Source organism: Sciurus vulgaris (genome assembly GCF_902686455.1).
Source record: "Sciurus vulgaris genome assembly, chromosome: 17".
Taxonomy (NCBI): Eukaryota; Metazoa; Chordata; class Mammalia; order Rodentia; family Sciuridae; genus Sciurus; species Sciurus vulgaris.
Genome location: NC_136478.1, coordinates 60,488,695 through 60,506,164, shown reverse-complemented (window position 1 = coordinate 60,506,164; position 17,470 = coordinate 60,488,695).

Here is a 17,470-nt window from a genome sequence, read left to right as displayed (position 1 = left end):
GATGGCTGAAGGTAGAGGAGGGGAGAGACGGGCCCAGGGCCACACAGTGGGAGGAACTGCAGAGGGATTTGACTCAGATTTATCAGTGGCTGCAGCCTGTGCTCTCAGAGGCGAGAGAACAAAGAGCATCAGTCTCCCCCCAGTGAAGCTCCTAGATCTGCAGAGACTCATGGTGCAGGGCGTTGTTTGCGTGGTAGTGGTGGAGGGGACTGTGGGGCTGTGGCCACCAAGACAGGCACCTGGAGAGATGAGGCAGGGTGGTCAGAGGAGGCATTTAGCCTGAGCCTTGAAGGATGGGGAGGAGTTGGGCAGAGGAACTGCCTGGCGACAGCATCTTTGCTGAAGGAAGCGAGCTGGCCAAGTCCTGAAGGTTTGTGGGCCTCTGGCCACTGGGACAGCTGGCGATGTGGGCGGGGCTGGGACTTGCAAAGCCCTTATATCAAGTGGAAAACTGGAGGGTTAAGGGGAGTGACTGGGGCAGCCCTAGAAAAATCAGGAAGGGGCATGATAGGGCTTCTTCTGTTTTTCTTTGGAGTCTTCTGATTGTATCCATTTTCATGTCAGTCTGTCCCCATCTCTGACTGAAGGTGAGGTCCCTCACTGCCCCATTTCTGTCCTACACTTATTCTGTTCATAGTCCTGTGTCTCTGATCTGCCCTCTGCCTGTTCCCCCTCCTGTCTCCATCTTCATGCCCTCCTGCTGCCCCATCTGTGACCTCTTTCAGTCTCTGCCTTCTCCCGGCGCAGGGCACCCATCTCAGGCACCTCTCACTCCTGCCTCCCGCCCACAGCCCCCATCTCTCTGGCATCCCGAGGAGAGCAGCCTCGTGCTGAGAGTGCACTCGGGGCCCTCTGCAGCCCCAGGGGAGTCAGGGCCAGGACAGCCAAGGGATTCTCCAGGAGGTGGAGCAGGCTTGGGTGGGGGTGGGGGCGGGCCCAGCACCCGTGACCTGCCCTTCTCCACGTTTCAGTCCCATCCTCTGGCCCTGAGGAGAGCCAGGGCTGGGCCCATGGAATGTCCATGGGGTGTGCCAAGCAGCACCTTGCGGCCATGGTCCTGCCCTCCCCAGAGCTCAGCAGAAGGCGGGTGTTTCTCCTGGAGCCTGAAAAAGAACGAGAGTGTATTTGCCAAATTACCAGAATTACCCACTTAACTTCCATTTCCCAGGAGGATGCATTCACACGGACTGTGTAGGCTGAGAAAAATACCTTCTCCTTTCCTCATCCTTCCTCTCCTTTTCTCCCTCCCTTCTCTGTACCGCTAAACACATGCCACTCCATTGCTTCCTAACACAGGCTCCTGTTTGGTGTTTTATATGACCCACAAAAGTGACTTGCCTTCCGCTGAGTCTGGGCCCACCCTTGTGTCCACATCAGTGCAATGGTCACGTCACCCTTAGTGTCATCCAGGCTTCTCATTCTCATCTGCCAGACTGTTACCTTTGCTTTTCCCCAAATCTCATTTCCCCCTTGTGGTGGAGGATGGAGACCCCCAGGCTCCAGAACCCTGGTGATAAGGCCCTGGGAGCCTTATCAGCACCTGTCTCCCCTGGGAGGGGACAGGTGGCTGAACCTCTGGGAGGAAAAGAGCCAAATGGGAGTCATGTCCCTGCACTCCCTAGAGGGCCAAGCTAGCTTCCTCCATTCCTGGGCCAGAGAATTCATCATCCAACCTTGGGCTTTTCTTAGTTGGGGACCCCAGACAAATCACGTCTCCTCTGCGACCTCATGGCAAACCTCACTTCTAGGTATTTTCCCAAGAGAAATGAAAACACATCTACATAAAACCTTGTATACAAATGTGGATGACAGTATTATTGATGGTAGCCCTGAATTAGAAACCTCACCAATGTCTGTTCACCAAATGTCACGTGGATGAGATGCCTGGCGGCAGTGGCATTCGTCCCAGGAATATTACTTGGTGGTGAAAAGAGCACACAGCTGATAACGCTCAAGAGCATAGGTGAGTCTGGGAGATGTTGCTGAATGAAAGGAGTCAAATGAAAGAACCTAAACATGGAATGAATCTTTACATGAAGTTCTAGAAAAAACAAGGCTGGAATGGCCAGAGCAGATTAGTGGTTGCCTGGGGCAGGGAGTTGGGAGATTGCCAAGGAACACTAAGATGCTCTTCAGGGTGACCGAACCCTTCCATATCTTGATTGGGGTGCTGGTTACACAACTACACAACTACCAAAAACCACAGTGGCCACTGGTGTGAGTGGATCTTTACTTACCAATTTTTCTGGGATGTAATTCACATACCAAGCAATTCACTCATTGAAAGTGTACAATCCGTTGCTCTGGGTATACTCACAGGGTCGCTCATCCATCACTATCATCAATTTTAGAACATGTCATCACCCCAAAAAGAAACCCATACCCTTCAGCCATTACCCAGCTCTAGGTAGCCATTAATCTGTTTTCTGTCTATGGATTTGTCTCTGGAGATTTCATATAAATGGAATCATAGGTCAGCACCAGGAATTTACTTGACATCCTTCATGTTAGCTTGAGATAAACCGAGTCCATTCTGGCTTGATGAGTCATTCTTGTCTTGACCACTATGTAAGCCCCCTTCCTCTGTCCCAAGTCATGGGGATCTACTGGTCTTGCAACTGCCGCATACTTGTCTCAGTCATTCTCCAATGTATGACTGTGCTGGATCTGCCTGCCTTTCTCCTGTCTGGCACCGAGCTATCAGCTCTTTTACATTGGACTTTCCTGGAACACCTGGTTCAGTGACCATTCAAGCTGTATAAACTCTAGTTAGTGAAATGTGGTCTATATTCTGTCAACCATGATGGACAGCAAGAGCAAGCTGCCACCGGTGGTTTGGAGGGTAAACTTACAGACTGCAGGACAACGCTTGCTAAGCAGGGATGTTAGTTAGATAGAGTAGGTGTGTTAAAGGCACTTTTAAGAAATTTTCAACTTATGATGGGTTTCCTAGGACTGTTATATTGATAAGTTTGGCCAACACCTGTCTCCACACGAGTATGACAAAGTTTGGCTCATAGTGGTCTCCATATGTTGGGAACTACAACCTCGCTTTTGTTGCAGGTCTCCATATGTTGCGAACTACAACCTCGCTTTTTAGAGGATGCCCCTGTAACTGAGCAACCGAGTCTCAGCCAATCATAGCAGCTGAATCTCCAACCAATCAGCGGCTGAAAGCTGCCAAAACATGCCCACATAAGGCAATGTGACTGCAGCCAGTCAGGTTGCTGTCATTTGTCCCTTCCTCTTCTCTGGCTGGTAATCTGTACAGGTGTGTGTGTGTGATTGCGGGGCATTCTGAACTGTCTCTACTCTAGAATTCTGGCCCGTTCCAGAACTTTTTTCTTGCCCAAGCAAACTTTGTTAAGTTTAACTGGTCTTAGTTTTTCTTTTTCTTTTTTCTTTTTTTTTTTTTTTTTTGGGGGGGGGGGGGCGGGTACCAGGAATTGAACTCAGGGGCACTCAACCACTGAGCCACAGCCCCAGCCCCATTTTGTATTTTATTTAGGGGCAGGGTCTCCCTGAGTTGCTTAGCACCTCCCTTTTGCTGAGGCTGACTTAGAACTCGCGATCCTCCTGCCTCAGCCTCCTGAGCCGCTGGGATTACAGGACCGGCTTGCTTTTTCTACTTCTTTTTTTGTGGTGCTGAGGGTGGCTCCCACACATGCTAGGCTGTGGTACCTGCCGCCCCGTTTGTTTTCAGTGGGATGTAACCCTGTTGTTAGTCAAGGAGCATCTGTATTCCTTCATTACCTTCTCTTGGAACGAAGCCCCTCACCCACTTAGAGCCCCATGCTTCTGTTAGGTGAGGCCTCCCATGGCCTTAGGTAAATGACCATGGTGGATGCTTGGCTCAAAGGAGGTCATTCATTGGTGTCTCTTTCAGGAATGTGACATTGTGGCAGGCACTAAGGACTCAGGGGGTCTCCTGAAATGAGCCTTTGCTCCCCCTCCACCATTACCATCCTGGTTGCCCATTGCCGCAGTGGGAAGATCACGCTAGCTTCTCCCTGGCCTCTCTGCCATCCTGTCCCTCCAGCCCTTTCTCCACACAGCAGTTCAGAGCAGCTGCACCTCTCTCTCTCGGCCACTTTCCGTTACCCAGTAGGTGAGCCCTACATATTTGTGGGTGGTCTGGAGAAAATACCTCAATATTAAGATTTATGAAATATTTGCAAAAGTTGTCCTTTTGACCCAGGCTTGAAATGGGATTTAGTCTACTCCTAAGATGTATAATTCTTTGAGGATCCTGCCCCCTCAAAATTGCCATGGCTGTGTTCATAATGTGGCTAAATAAATATTATTCTTTGATGTTCTATGTATCCAAGAAAGAAGGGTATTGTGGGGTGTTCATGGCCTGGTATGTAACATGTTCTGCAAACATTTACTGCAAAGACGAGTGGAATCCCCTCCAGTTGCTAAGCCACACTGGTCTTCAAGATATCAGTCATGCTCATCCTTGGTCTTCGGGAGTCAGGGTTGCAGAGGTGGGGTGTCTGATCTTGATGCAGACCAGCTGCTAGCTAATATGGTGCTTTTGTACAAACTGAGAAGGCTGCTTTTTTGGAAAGGACTAACCAGGAAAAAAGGGAGCTGTTTGGGAGCATACAGTCCCAGGGACACAGCCTGGTGAGTGGACCGTAGGCATTACTTAAATCCCACTTGCCTCTTTGACCACATGTTTTGGGTAGTGAACGACCTGTGCAACAGCTCGAGGCATCCTGTTGTTTACTCTGCAGCCATTCCCTGCTTCTTTCTTGGCAATACCACCCCTGTCCTCTGCAAATTGCCATGTCCTTCACAAGAGCCTCTTTGGCTCCTCGGTGGCAGGAGCCAAGGCTGAGCCAGTTCCAGTGGTATCATGTGCTTTGCCTCATAATGGGCTACATGAGCATGTGACATAAATCTTGCCAAATGATAGTGGAGTAAGTTGCTGGCGGCTTAGGAAGGGGCTATGGTTTTAACATGATTTGAGGGTGTCCCCCAGGGCTTCGTATCTTGGGAGGTCGGTCCTCAGTGTGATGATGTGGGAGGTGGTGGGACCTTTAAGAGGTGGAGCCTAGTGGGAGGGCCTTAGGTCACTGGGAGCACTGTCCTCAGAAGGGACTGATGTAGTTCTCATGGGACCTAGAGTTAGTTCTTGCAAAAAAAGGTTATTACAGAGAAAGCCATCTGGCCCTTCCCCTGGCTGTGACTTCTTGTCTGGCCATATGATTGGTGCCTCTTACCTGCCCCTCTGCCCCTGTGGTGCCATCTGCCACCAGGTCCTCACCAGACCTTTAGCAAGTTACCCAGCCTCAGGTATTTAGTTATAGTAACAGAAAATGAACTCATAGAGATGTCCCTCCCTCTTCAAAGGGACCCACGGTGAGCTCTTTTTGCCATCTCTGGATGAGGCTGTTTGCATGTGACACCTGATATGTGGCAGCTTTTGTAGGGGGCATGAGGCAACTGGGCTAAGAGGAGATGGTGACCGCTCAGCAAGATGGGTGTGGCTGAGGTCACTGATGTGCTGCTGAGCTGCCATTACCCCACCTTGCCACGCTGGGCTAGTTGTTCCAGACATACTGATGTCCTTTGAACACATGAGTTGTGAATTCTCCTGCAGCCCAAGGAGAGGGTCGTGGTGTCACAGCGAGCTCCTCTTGCCTTGAAACTTGGGGGAGCCAGAGAGGAGAAGGCTAGCGTTAGTGCTGGAGTAACAGGGACAGGTCCTCAGCCATCCCGGGCCACTCTGGCAGGAAGGCTGCCTCTGGCTTGAAGATTTTGAGGAGGGGAGAGTCTGGAGGGTGCATTTGCCCAGGTAGATGGCCCCTCTGCCTGCCAGGTAGGCAGCCCAGATCCCGAAGGTCCCACTGGTCCCGATGGTCATGACGGTGGGGTTGCACTGTGTGAGCAGCACGGTCCCTGGCCAGGGAGCCCTCGATGCTGTTGCCACAACCACCACATCGCCAAGGGAAGCATTGATGCTGTGCTGGTGCCCAGCCGTGCCGCTGCTAGTGACCACGAAGACTGGGGCCACCAGGCCGTGCATCTGGGCGGGCCGCGTCCATCTTGGCCAGGGCATGCAGCATGGCGCACTGGCCCATCTGGCTCCCCAGGCGCCTACTGCTTTGATGGCCACATGCCCTGGAGCCGGGACCCTGGGCCTCTCTCTTGCTGGTTGTGGCGCTGGGGTCTGCTGGGAAAGAGTAGAGACCCCCTAATAAAAGAAAAAGGTAGAGACCCTCTGATATGAAACAGAGATATCTAGTTAAGATTGGCCAAACCAAAATAAGTGCGAATAAAATCTCTGAGTCGTGCCGACTGTGGTAAATGCAAGTACAGAAGCACCCCAGATAAAATGATGTGGCCATGAGTTAAGGCCATGGTGACCATTTCTGTGAAGCAATCCATCCCTCTGGAGACCCCATACGCTGCCGGTCTCAGATATGGAGAGCCTAGCTCCGGCCTCGCCGGCCCCGCTCACCTGCCAGATGCAGCCTGAAATAGATAAACTGAAGCTTGCTGTTTGCATTTCTTGAAAAAAGACCCCTCTTGTAAGCCTGCCTAGATTTTCGTGGTCTTCGTTTTTCAAACTAGCCTGCTGGAGTCCTCAGCTACCCTTACTTTGGAGCTGCAGTCCTGATGCATCCGCCTGCTCCTTCTCTTTCCCCAAAATAATTTTTTTCCTACTCTAGTCTCTGGGGGCCTCACTACACATCAATAACCGGACCCCCAACATTGTGCCTCCCCTGTGGGTTGAGACTTCACCAGTCGCTGCTGGAGTGAAAGATGGTGGAAGCCATGAAGACAAAGAGGACCACGTGGGCTGTGGGAAAGAAGGGCCGGGACTGGCCGTGGCTGTAGGGCAGGGAAAGCGGGCACTCAACTCCTGAGGCAGGCGTGTGAATGTGCGTGTAGCCGGGTCACAGGCACCATGTGGGTGTCCGTGGAACTTTGTGTGTGTGGAACGTCCTTGGTGTACAGCTGGGCAGGTGCGTGCAGGTGTGTCTGCAGTGTGTGCGTGTTATGGTTTGGAAGTGAGGTGTCCCCAAAGCTCCCGTGTTAATGCAGGAAGTGAAAGGATTGATCACCAGAGCTGTAGCTAATCAGTGGATCCATCTAGTTGATGGGTTAATAACTGGAATGGATTCCTGGGCGGTAGCTGTAGGCAGGTGCGGCATGCCTGAGGAGGGGGCCTCTGGGGGCCCGACTCATCCTCCTGCTCCTCTCTGCTTCCTGCCATGAGGACAGCAGCTTTCCTTCACCCTGCCCCTCTGCCACGATGCTCTGCCTTACCTCGGGCCCGGAAGGATGGAGTGTACTTTGGTGATGGAAAGCTAGTGTTTAGCAGTGTGTGTATACCTTGTGTTTGTCCATGGAGGTGTGTATTCAGCTGGATGTCATGCACTGCATGTGTGTGCTTATGGGTGTCTACACATTATGTACACATATAGGTGTGTGTGAAGTTGTGTGCACATGAAGAGCCACAAGTGCACTGCAGAGTGTGGATTTGCATCTACTATGTATGTAGGTGGGTGAGTGTGCACACAGGTGTGTATAGTGTACAGGCGAGTGTGTATGTATGAGTAGACAGTGCTACGCCACTTACCATGAGGTCGCATCCCAATAGCCCACTGTAAGTTGGAAATATCATAAATCAAAAATGCAGTGAAAGCCAGGCGTGGTGGCACATACCTGTAATCCCAGTGGCTCAGGAGGTTGAAGTGGGAGGATTGCAAGTTAGAGGCCAGCCTCAGCAACTTAGCAAGTATGTATATGTTGGGTGCTGATAGACTGAGTGTGGGCGCAGGGGCATCTGTAAATGGTGAGCACAAGTATATATGCCTACAGTTTCCTGGGCATCCAATTTCTAGAGCTGTCCATCTTTTGCACACCCTCCCTTGTATCCACCTCTGGAGATTCAACTTCTTGACCTGCAGTCACAGCCAGTTGAACGGGAAGTGGGCACATGGCTCTATGCTGGCCTCTCCATTCATTGGCCATGGCTATGCATTGCAGGCTGGCTGGCTTTAAAAGAGGAGTTGAGCCCAGCAGATTCTCTCTCTTGGATATTTTTACTAAAAGACCCTGACGACAGTTGACCATGGATGTTGAAAGAAGGCGTAGGGTTTGGAGTGGCTGAGGCGGGCAGGAGGCAGGCTCACAGCAGCGCCAGCAACCGGAAGATACCTGAGCAGCAAAACCCCAGTGCTGGCCAAGAAATCCCCAAACACCACTTTGTGTCTGAGAACAGACACCTGCTTTTTTCTTTTCTTTTCTTTTCCTTCCTTCCTTCCCTTCTTTTTGTTGTTTTCTGTTTTACCTTTCTTTCTTTCCTCCCTCCCATCTTTCTGTTGTACTGGGGGTTGAACCCAGGGGCACCCTACCACCGAGCCACATTCCCAGCCCTTCTTATTTTTTAATTTTTGAGACAGGGTCTTACTGAGTTGCTTTGGCTGGCTTGAACTTGCAGTCCTTTGCGCCAGCCTCCTGAATCGCTAGGATCACAGGTGGGCATCACGGTGTGCAGCCCACCTGTTCTTCTTGACTCTGCCACAGAAATTACTCCCAGGAGCCAGGCGGTTCCACAGGAGAGACTGAAATATCATCAGAGGCGGAAACCAGTCAGAGCTCCTGTTCTGGGATGGAAATCTCGAACCAGTGGTCCGTAGAGTGAAGCAGTTAATGAGCTGTTGCCTGAGAGCTTGTCAATAAAGTAAAGCCCCCCAGAGGCTGGGCCTTTGCCAGTGTGGTTGCTGAGCATGAGCAGAGCAGCTGTAAGAAGCGGAAGGCAGGACATGCGTCAGTTCTGGTGCCGTCATGCCTAGAAGCCAGTCGGCAAAGGCAGCGGAGTCATCACGGCTCGTCACTATTGACATCTGATTAATGCTGACGGCTCCTCCTGTGACTGACGGATGGGCCTCTGCAGTCAGCTGAAACAGCACCTGGGCCCTGTGGCCATGAAGCCAGGTGTGGCCACTAGCTGACGAAGATCAGATCCTGAGTAATGGGAACGGGGACAGCTGGGGGGCCTCCTGGCTCTGAGTTCTGCCACCTGCCCTCACCCTCTGGCTCCTCCCCAGTATATGTGAGGCTCCCGGACACTCTTAAAACTCTTCCTGACCCGCAAACTTTACTAGCAGCATGTCCTGGAGGCTCTGCACAGAGGTGGGTTGGAGACAAAAGGTTTCTGGCTGGCTTGGCCAAGGCCTGTGTTGCTGATCAACACCAAGGGGCCAAAGGACCCTGAGGGAAGTCCAGAGCTCAAGCAAGCAGGTTGCAACCTGCTTGAAACTGTGAAGCTGCCAGAGTGACAGGTGTGCTTTTAGGCTTAGTCAGGCTAATCAAAGTGGGCACCGAATCTGACATCGCAGTAGCCCTGCTTCCGATTTACAAGTCACTGAAAACCTCAGAGCCCGTGAAGATCACATAAGTGAACTCAGAATAGCAGCCTTGTCAATAGCGCCTGGATCTGAACTGAGTCCAGCTCCAGTCTGGAGCCCTGAGGTCACTTCTGGGTGTTGAGCCCAGCCAGACCCTGGTGGGGCAGTCCCTCTCCAAGCCCAGCTCAGCTTATGCTCATGAGATTCTCAATCTTATCACAAACTGTGTCACCCACAAGTTCAAGTTCTAATTCTAATTTGGAATTAGAAACACAGAGAGGGTGACCAGCTGGTGGAGGGCCTGGGTCTTTTAGGGCCCAGTGAGTGCAGCCATGGTAAGCCATATCACCCCAAAGTGGAAAAGGCCGCGGACAGAGCAATCGATCCCTGAGAACAAAAAGTGCTTTGGCTGCTCCAAAGGAGAGACAGGCAGGCTGCTGTGGCCCTGACGGATTCCTGGCTCCCATTCCCTGGCCTGTGCTGTTCATGTCTAGGTCCCCAAGGGATCCAGGGGCCCTGCCCTGTCTTGGGGGAGAGACTCTGGGCACAGAGGAGCCCGAGGAAGCAGAAGGACCAGGAGGACCAGGAAGGAGCCCAAGGAGCAGCCTCCTGCTGTGCTCCTCCTGGGTGTTTCTGTCTTCATTTTCTAACTACAGTGTGAGCCTCAAGGTCAGGTAGCACATGTGCCAAGTCCAGGGCACAGATCACCCAGGGACCTGGGAACGTTGTGGGAAGGTGGAGGATGGAGGAAAGGGAAGAAGGGGGAGAGGTGGGAGAGTGCAGAGGGATAAGCAGCAGCCAGGCCAGATCTGTCCCACTGTCCCGCTGGCTCCCTCTGATCCGAGGGACACCTGGTAACTGCCTTCCTCGTGGGGAGAGTGGAGCCCAAGGCTGGGCCCTGGCTGTGGCACAGGGGTCCTGCTGAGCAGAGCCCAGCTAGACCTACAGACCTGGATTTCCTGCCTTTTGTCCCACTCTGCCTTCTCTCCCCTGAGCCACTGTCCCCCAACCCCCTGCAAGGTGGAGATTTGAGACAGGAAGTTCTCCTCTGTCTTCCTGGAAGCCATTTGCCGGCTAGTGTGTCTTCCAAGGTCTTAGTGGAGCAGGGGTGGGTGGTAAAGCCATTCCCTCTGGTGACACCATCTCCAGCCCCTGTGGCCTGTCCTGCTGCACCTCCACGGCCCCTCCCCAGTGCAGTCTTCTGGAGGATGGTGCCATCCTGTCCCGAGCACCCCACACTGGACGACGGGCCAGGCGAGCGCAGAGCAGGTGCCAAGGAAACACCTGTGGGAGGATGAGGGTGGCCGCCCTGGCCAGCGTCCAGCGTGGCTCCACATGTTTCTCCTTCCTCTCTGGTTGGGTCTCAGCCGACATCTTCCCATCTCCTGAATCTCGTTTGTCTGCGTTCTTGTCTTTCTTTGGGCTCTTTCTTCTTTCTGGTCTCCATTTCTAGGCACTGAGTAGGAAAACACTGGGAGGATGTTCCTTCACATCAGTGCTTTCTTCTCTGGGCTCCCTAGCCGAGAACCTGCGCCCCCTCTGCAGTGAACAGAAAGACGTGAGGCTATGGGGAGCTTGGGGGAGCAGGCGGAAAGCCACGGTCTGCAGAGGGCTCTGGGGAGGGTGTTCAGGGCCAGGAGGTTGGAAAAGCAGCAGTTTGTCACCAGTGGGGAAATCCTGGCAGCTAGGTTCTAGCTAACAGCTAGAGTCAGAATTAGGGCTGGGCTGGTGCTGGCAAGTGGGAGGAGCTTGGGTTTCCCCTAGTTCTCTGAGGTCAGGAAGTTCATCCTGCTACCCACACTCAGTTCCTACAGCTGCATCCGAACGCCAGGCCTGGCTGTAGGGGTAAGGGAGAGAATAGAGGTCAAGTCTGTGCCTTCCTCCATCTGGTCCCTGGGGCCTTCCTTTGGGGGCTGCTGTCGGATGCCAGAAAGGGGCCCCAACTTTAAAGGAGGAACCAGCCTACTATTCCCTGAGAGAAGTGGAGCCACTAGTGGCTGCAGAGAATTTGCATTCAGTCTCCTCTGCTTCTTTCTATCCCAGGCCTGGCCTCATTCGCTCCCTTCTGGCCTCAGCCTTCTCTCCTCTTCCCTGGACTCCACTGTGTCCCACCCATCCAGAGCTGGCCTGCCCCTCCCCACTGGCAGCCCTTCCAAGGCTCCCTGTCCCCCCCCGCCCCAGACAGAGGCCTGATGGCCAGTCACCCCAGGTGGGCACAGCCCTCCCGGCTGCCATGGCCCCCCTGTGCTGCTCGGTGCCTGGGCATGTCTGGCATTAAATCAGAACTCCAGGGAGGAGACGGAGCTAAGAGGACTGTCACTGAGATATGCCAGCTTTGTCCTCCAGCCCTGAACAGAGTGGGACCCCCCAGCTGGGATTAGGGACAGAGCAAGGGCCCAAGACCCTTCCTGGGCAGTGGCAGGTCAGGGGGTCGGGGTCTCCGAGGACTCCAGGTCTCGTGCTGAGGTCTTGCGTCCCTGCAGAGATGGGACGGGAAGATCTGGTCACCTCGAGCAGTCCTGGCCTTCTGCCTGTACACGCATCCCTCGTTCAGTTCCTGGAAACTGGGACGGGAGGAGGGAGCAGCTAGCCAGGGCAGGGAAGGGAGGGCTGGGGAGGACAGGGAGCTTGGAGGCGAGGGCCTGGACACTGGGGGATTGGAGGTGGGTCTTGGCTGCCTAGGGATGAACTCCTCTCCTGGAGGTCCGGAAGGGTGCGTCCCAAAAGGGGTCAGAGGCCATGGAGTGGACTGGGCAGCCGGGTCTCTGCTCTGGGCTCTGCCTGGTGTGCCTGTGTGGACTGTACACAGCTCTGGCTTCTCTCGCCTGGTCCAGCTGCAGGGAGTGGGTGACACAGTGCCTCTGCAGCGGCCCTGGGCAGCTCAGCAGCCCTCTGGCTTGTCTCTTCATTCAGGGCTGGATAATTTTCCTGAGCCTTCTTGCACTTGTGGCCAGAAAGCTCCACCCAGGGTGCACCTGGCTCCCCAGAGCAGGTGTGGCTGGGCTGCAGGAGGGAGGAAAGCCTGGAGCCCCCGCCCCTGCCCAGGAGTCTGAGCTTGTGGGATGCCTGCCAAGAAGGTGGTCCGACAGGCCAGGCTCCTTCCAAACCAGTGCTCTCAGAGAACTAGAAGCATTGAGTTTAGCGAACAGCGATGCGGGACACACATCTACCAACCCCACTCAGTTTTCACGACAATTCCATGGGGGAACCAAAGCACAGAGACCTACAGTAACTTGCTCAAAGTCACACAGAAAGTAGAAGCGGGGTTTGAAACTAAGTGGGCCAGGTCTTAGAAAATGCCTGGCAAATGGAAGTTTTCCTGATTTAGAAACTACTCTCAGGGATCTGGGGTTGTGGCTCAGTGGTAGGGTGCAGACTCCCCCTGCACGTCGGCTGTGATGTTGGAGTGTCACTGGGATGCAGCACAATCCTTCACAGGTCACCCAATGCACTGGTAGCACCTGACAACCACTGGGACAAATAAGATGCTCCCTCAGTCTCCCTGGGGACAGCACCCCCCGACACCGGGATGAGGACTGTTGCCCTAACCATTTGCTCTCCTGGTGGAGGAAGGGTGTGCTGGTGAACTCCAACCAGCTCTCTGGAGAAAAAGAGCGTTTCCGTCACTCTCCCCAGCTCACTGTGTCCTCAGATGTGCCGCCGTGACACTTTCTGCTCTGCAGTGCTTCAGTCCATCCAGGAGTGTGTAGTCAAGCTGCCTGCCAAATACCATCTGGGGCAGGGGGAGGACATCTCTGACTTCAAGGAAGTAGTTCTGTCCTGTTCTGCTTCCTGTTGTCCCTTCTGTGGGAAGGGAGGGCACGAGGGGTGGGGGACAGGGACAGAGCAGGTGGGGGCTTGCCAACTCTGCTTTAGAACTTGCGACTCTGTAGGAATTCAAATTCTTGAAATTAATATTGCCTCCATGACTCTGCAGAGGTCCTCCTGCTATTTGGCCTGGGATGGAATGAGGTGTGGGCACGTGTTCCATGTGGATGAACCCTGGAAACATGATGAGCCAAAGAAGCCAAGGGTTTCAGTCAGCTTTCCCTTGGCTGTGACTAGAAAACCTGACAAGAAGAGTTTTAAGGAGGAAAAGTTTACTTGGGGCTCACGGTATCAGAGGTCTCAGCCTGTAGATGGCTGGCTCCATTGCTCTGGGCCCAAAGTGAGGCAGGACATCATGGCGGAAGAGTGTGCTGAAGGAAAGCAGCTCAGGCCGTGGCCATCAGGAAGGTAGGGGAGACAGAGGCGGGGGAGTGTGCTCCCAGGGGACAAAATATAAACCCCAAAAGCACGCCCCTGAGACCCACCGCCTCCAGCCACACCCAACCTGCCTACAGTCACCACCCAGTGAGTGCATTCGACTGGTTTAGGCTCTCTTAACTTGATCGTTTCACCTCTGAACTTTCTTGCCTTGTCTCACACATGAGCTTGTGGGGGACACCTCATATCTAAACCCTAACACCAAACTAAAGTGCTTTCTGTCTCGATGGATCTGCCTCTACTGGACACACCTGTTCCATACGTGGCCTTGTGGCCAGGCGTGGCTTTGATGCTTAGGGAGCACTCTACTTGCCCAGAACCACAGCTCACGGGCCTGGGAGCCTGAGGTGGCCCTGTGGGTTGACCACTGCGTGGCACACGGCTTGCTAATGCAGTGAGATCTTCCCTCCCAGTGACGAGGCCCACGGCGAAGGCAGGCTCAGTGGCAAAGTGCGTGCCCAGCAGGCCCAAGGCCCTGGGTTCCACCCCAGCACCACGGAAAAGAAAAACGGGGAGAATGTTCCTGCGGTGAGTCTGAAAATCTCACCAGCGTTCTGCCGAAGTTCGGAAGATGTGCGCGCCAAGCCTGCCTCCCCGCTCTTCCAGTTCAAGCTGAACTCAGCATCAAGCTGGAGGGGGCCAGAGGGAGTCGCTCACCGCAGTCCCCTTCCAGTGGGCTCCACCCCTGGGAATGAGTCTCGGTACTCAGACCCCACTGGATGGGTTCAGTTCAGATCTGGGCATCAGTTGGCCAGCCTAAGTTTCTTCCAGAAAGCTGACGCTCCACCATCTTAGTGGACTCTGAGGTTCTCAGCTACTCGGACATCAGAAGCAGGGGCACACCCATGTAGCTCCTGCGGCTTGCTGGGCCTGCTCTCTGCTTGACACACCCCAGGGACCCCTGAGGTTTACTCCCTGACGGAATCCAGGCCTGGGGCCAAGGCCAAGGCCAAGCCTTTGTCTCTTGTGTGTGACTGCGTGTGTGGAGCTGAAGGTGCAGCCCAGGGCCTCATGCCAGCTCTGTGCACACTCTGCCACCCAGCTGCGCCTGGCTCTCACCTGCTCCCACTGGGTGATCACCACATTCAGTTGCCAGGCACAACAGTCTCCCCATTCTCCAGGGCTCCTGTATGACAGGGCGACAGAAATGGGTGCCTCAGAACAGCAGGAAGATTCCCCTTACAGTTCTTGAGGCCGGAAGTCCACCTCTGTCCTGTCATCCTGTGGCATCCGCCCCTTCGTGTATCTGTGTGGCCACTGGTCCTAGTGGCTAAGGCCCTGCCTACTCCAGCATGACACTGTCTTAACTAAGTACATCTGCAACAGCCCCAGTTCCAACTTGGGTCATGCATTCTGAGGTACAGGCTAGGACTCCAACACAGGAATGTGGGGTGGGGTGTGCCGTTGGCCCGTGACCAGCACGTACCATGGGTTCAGCACTGTCTGGGGAGGTGGGGACGGGGTGGCTCAGGGAACCTACTTGGCACTGGTCCTGCTGCCTTCCTTCCTGTCCCTCTGCTGAGGGACAGGGGCGGTTTCTTGGTGCTGGCCAATTTCTGCTTTGGAACTTGCAAATGAGGTGAGGAACCCAGTAAATATTTGTCAAATGAATAAGTGCAACTTTGGACTGGCAGCTTGCCAACTTCTACTGGGTTTTACAAAAGAAAAGCTGCTGACCTCCTCTCCCAAGCAAGTCCCAACACACATGGGCAAGGGGCCGCCCCGTGTCCAGACCACACAGAGCCAAGTGCCTCGCGCCACGCAGCCACACCCAGCCCACGGCAGCCAGCATGGGCCTGCTCTGTCTGGTTCCCTCCTGGCAGAGGCCCTCAGAGGGGGCCCGAGGCGAGGAGGCTGCGGGACGGGGCTTCCAGATCGTCACATCACCCCCAGATGCTAAGGAAAGATGAGAGCAGGGACGAGGCACGCGCTTCCCGCCCCGACATCCCCAGCTTCACGTGTCAAGGTGAGTCACGAGAAATGCCACGTGTCCACCCACACGCCCTCATCCCAGGGATCAGTGCTGCAGTGAAACCCGACGTGGGAGTTCTGTACGATACAGGATCTGGGGGCCCCAGACACTCAGATTGGGCCACCGGGGTGAGTTCCACAGTATGGTTTCAGCAGGACGGGTAGGATGGGGGACAGCTCCCGAGGGCCAGTGACTACAGACCGGAGACTGTCCCTGGGAGAACAGACACCCTGATCCTGCTCTCCTCCCCTGCCCCACTTCTGGACCGGGCTCCGGCGACCCAAGCTAACAGGTGGCCACAGGGCCCAGGTGTCATCAGTCGGCCTCTGGGGCACATGGCATGGTGAAGGACATGGAGGAGAGGTCTGCCGGGGCAGCGGGAACAGGGCGGCATGCAGGCTTTTGCTTGGGTGTGGGATCCGGAAGCTGCCCTCCGAGGGCTGCGTCCCAGATTCCTGTTCCCTCCTGCTGGAGTCTCTCCACAGGGGTAATTTGGGGAGAGAGCCTGGCTGCTGAGGAACAGGAGGGGCAGACCTGAGGGAATGGAGAGCAAAGGGAAGGGGAGCCCGGGGAACAGGCTGGGAATCTCAGCAGAGCCCACAGAAGACCACCATATGGCTGAATTGTGTCCCTACAAAAATCATATGCTGACGTCCCAGCCCCCAGAACCTCGGCATGGTACTGTGTTCCGAGACAGGACCTTTACAGATGTGATTAAATGAGGTTGTTAGGGTGGGCTCTGATCCAACCCGACTTATGTCCCTGTAAGAAAAATTAGGACACAGCCATACACATGGCAGATCACAGGAAGACACAGTGGGGAGAGGGCTGCCTGCCGCGGAGGAGGGAGGCCTGAGCAGATCCTGCCTTGGGCCTGGGAGGAGTCTGCCCTGCTCACCCTCCACCTCTGTTGGCCATGATGGTAAGACCTCGGTACTGGTGGCCTGAGCTGCCCTGGGGCGCTGACTCAGCAGCCTCCAGGACCCCACCTCCCCTCAGGGGGTCCAGGCCCTAGTACAGACCTCTCCCATTTGGAGGCAGGGCTGCTATCTGTGAGCAATAGAAGGGGCAGGGGTGACAACGTGTCCCTCTGAGGCCAGGTCACCAAGGCCAGTGCAGCTTCCTGGCTCTGAAGGAACCTGGCCACTGCATTGCAAGGACACTCATAAGTGGCTGGCAGAGGCCACGTCCAGGGCCAGCACCAACCCTTCAGCCATACGAACAGATCGCCCAGCTCTGTGGAGCCTTCCGATGCTGACGGCCGAGCCAACATCAGACAGTGATCTGCAGCCCGGTCCCCTCAGCGCCCCTCAGACACGGCAGGAGAGTGAATGTTGTCTGTGCTTAAGCCCAGGTCTCAGGGTGCTTTGCTATGTGGCAGGTGAGAGCTGGCAGCGATCTGCCCTGGCCAAGCCACTCTACTGTCAACTCCACACCATGACAACCCTACCAAGAGAGGAAGGAAGGAGACAAGAGGCCCGAGACAGCTCTGGGAAGGCACAGTATTAGTACTCCATGAGGACAAGGTGCTGCACTTTGGAAGTGAGCCAAGAAATGGCAAATCAAACAGCAGGAGACCTGGAGAGGGCTTCAGGCAGAAGGGGAGGTGGTTCCTGATCCACGGCACCTACGCTGGGAGAGATTTTTAAATATTCATAAAGGAACATTACACCAATAAAAAATTCTGGCATCTTCATATTTTAAAATACACTGAACTTGTGTACAACTGTAATATACCAATAAAATTTTGGAAAAAAGTACAAGTAAAATACTATTCCTACTTAAAAAAAAAAAAAAATACACGGAATACAGGAAAACCAGCCTTGCAGTCACCTAACCCAGCTTCCATCTGTGCTACAGCTGG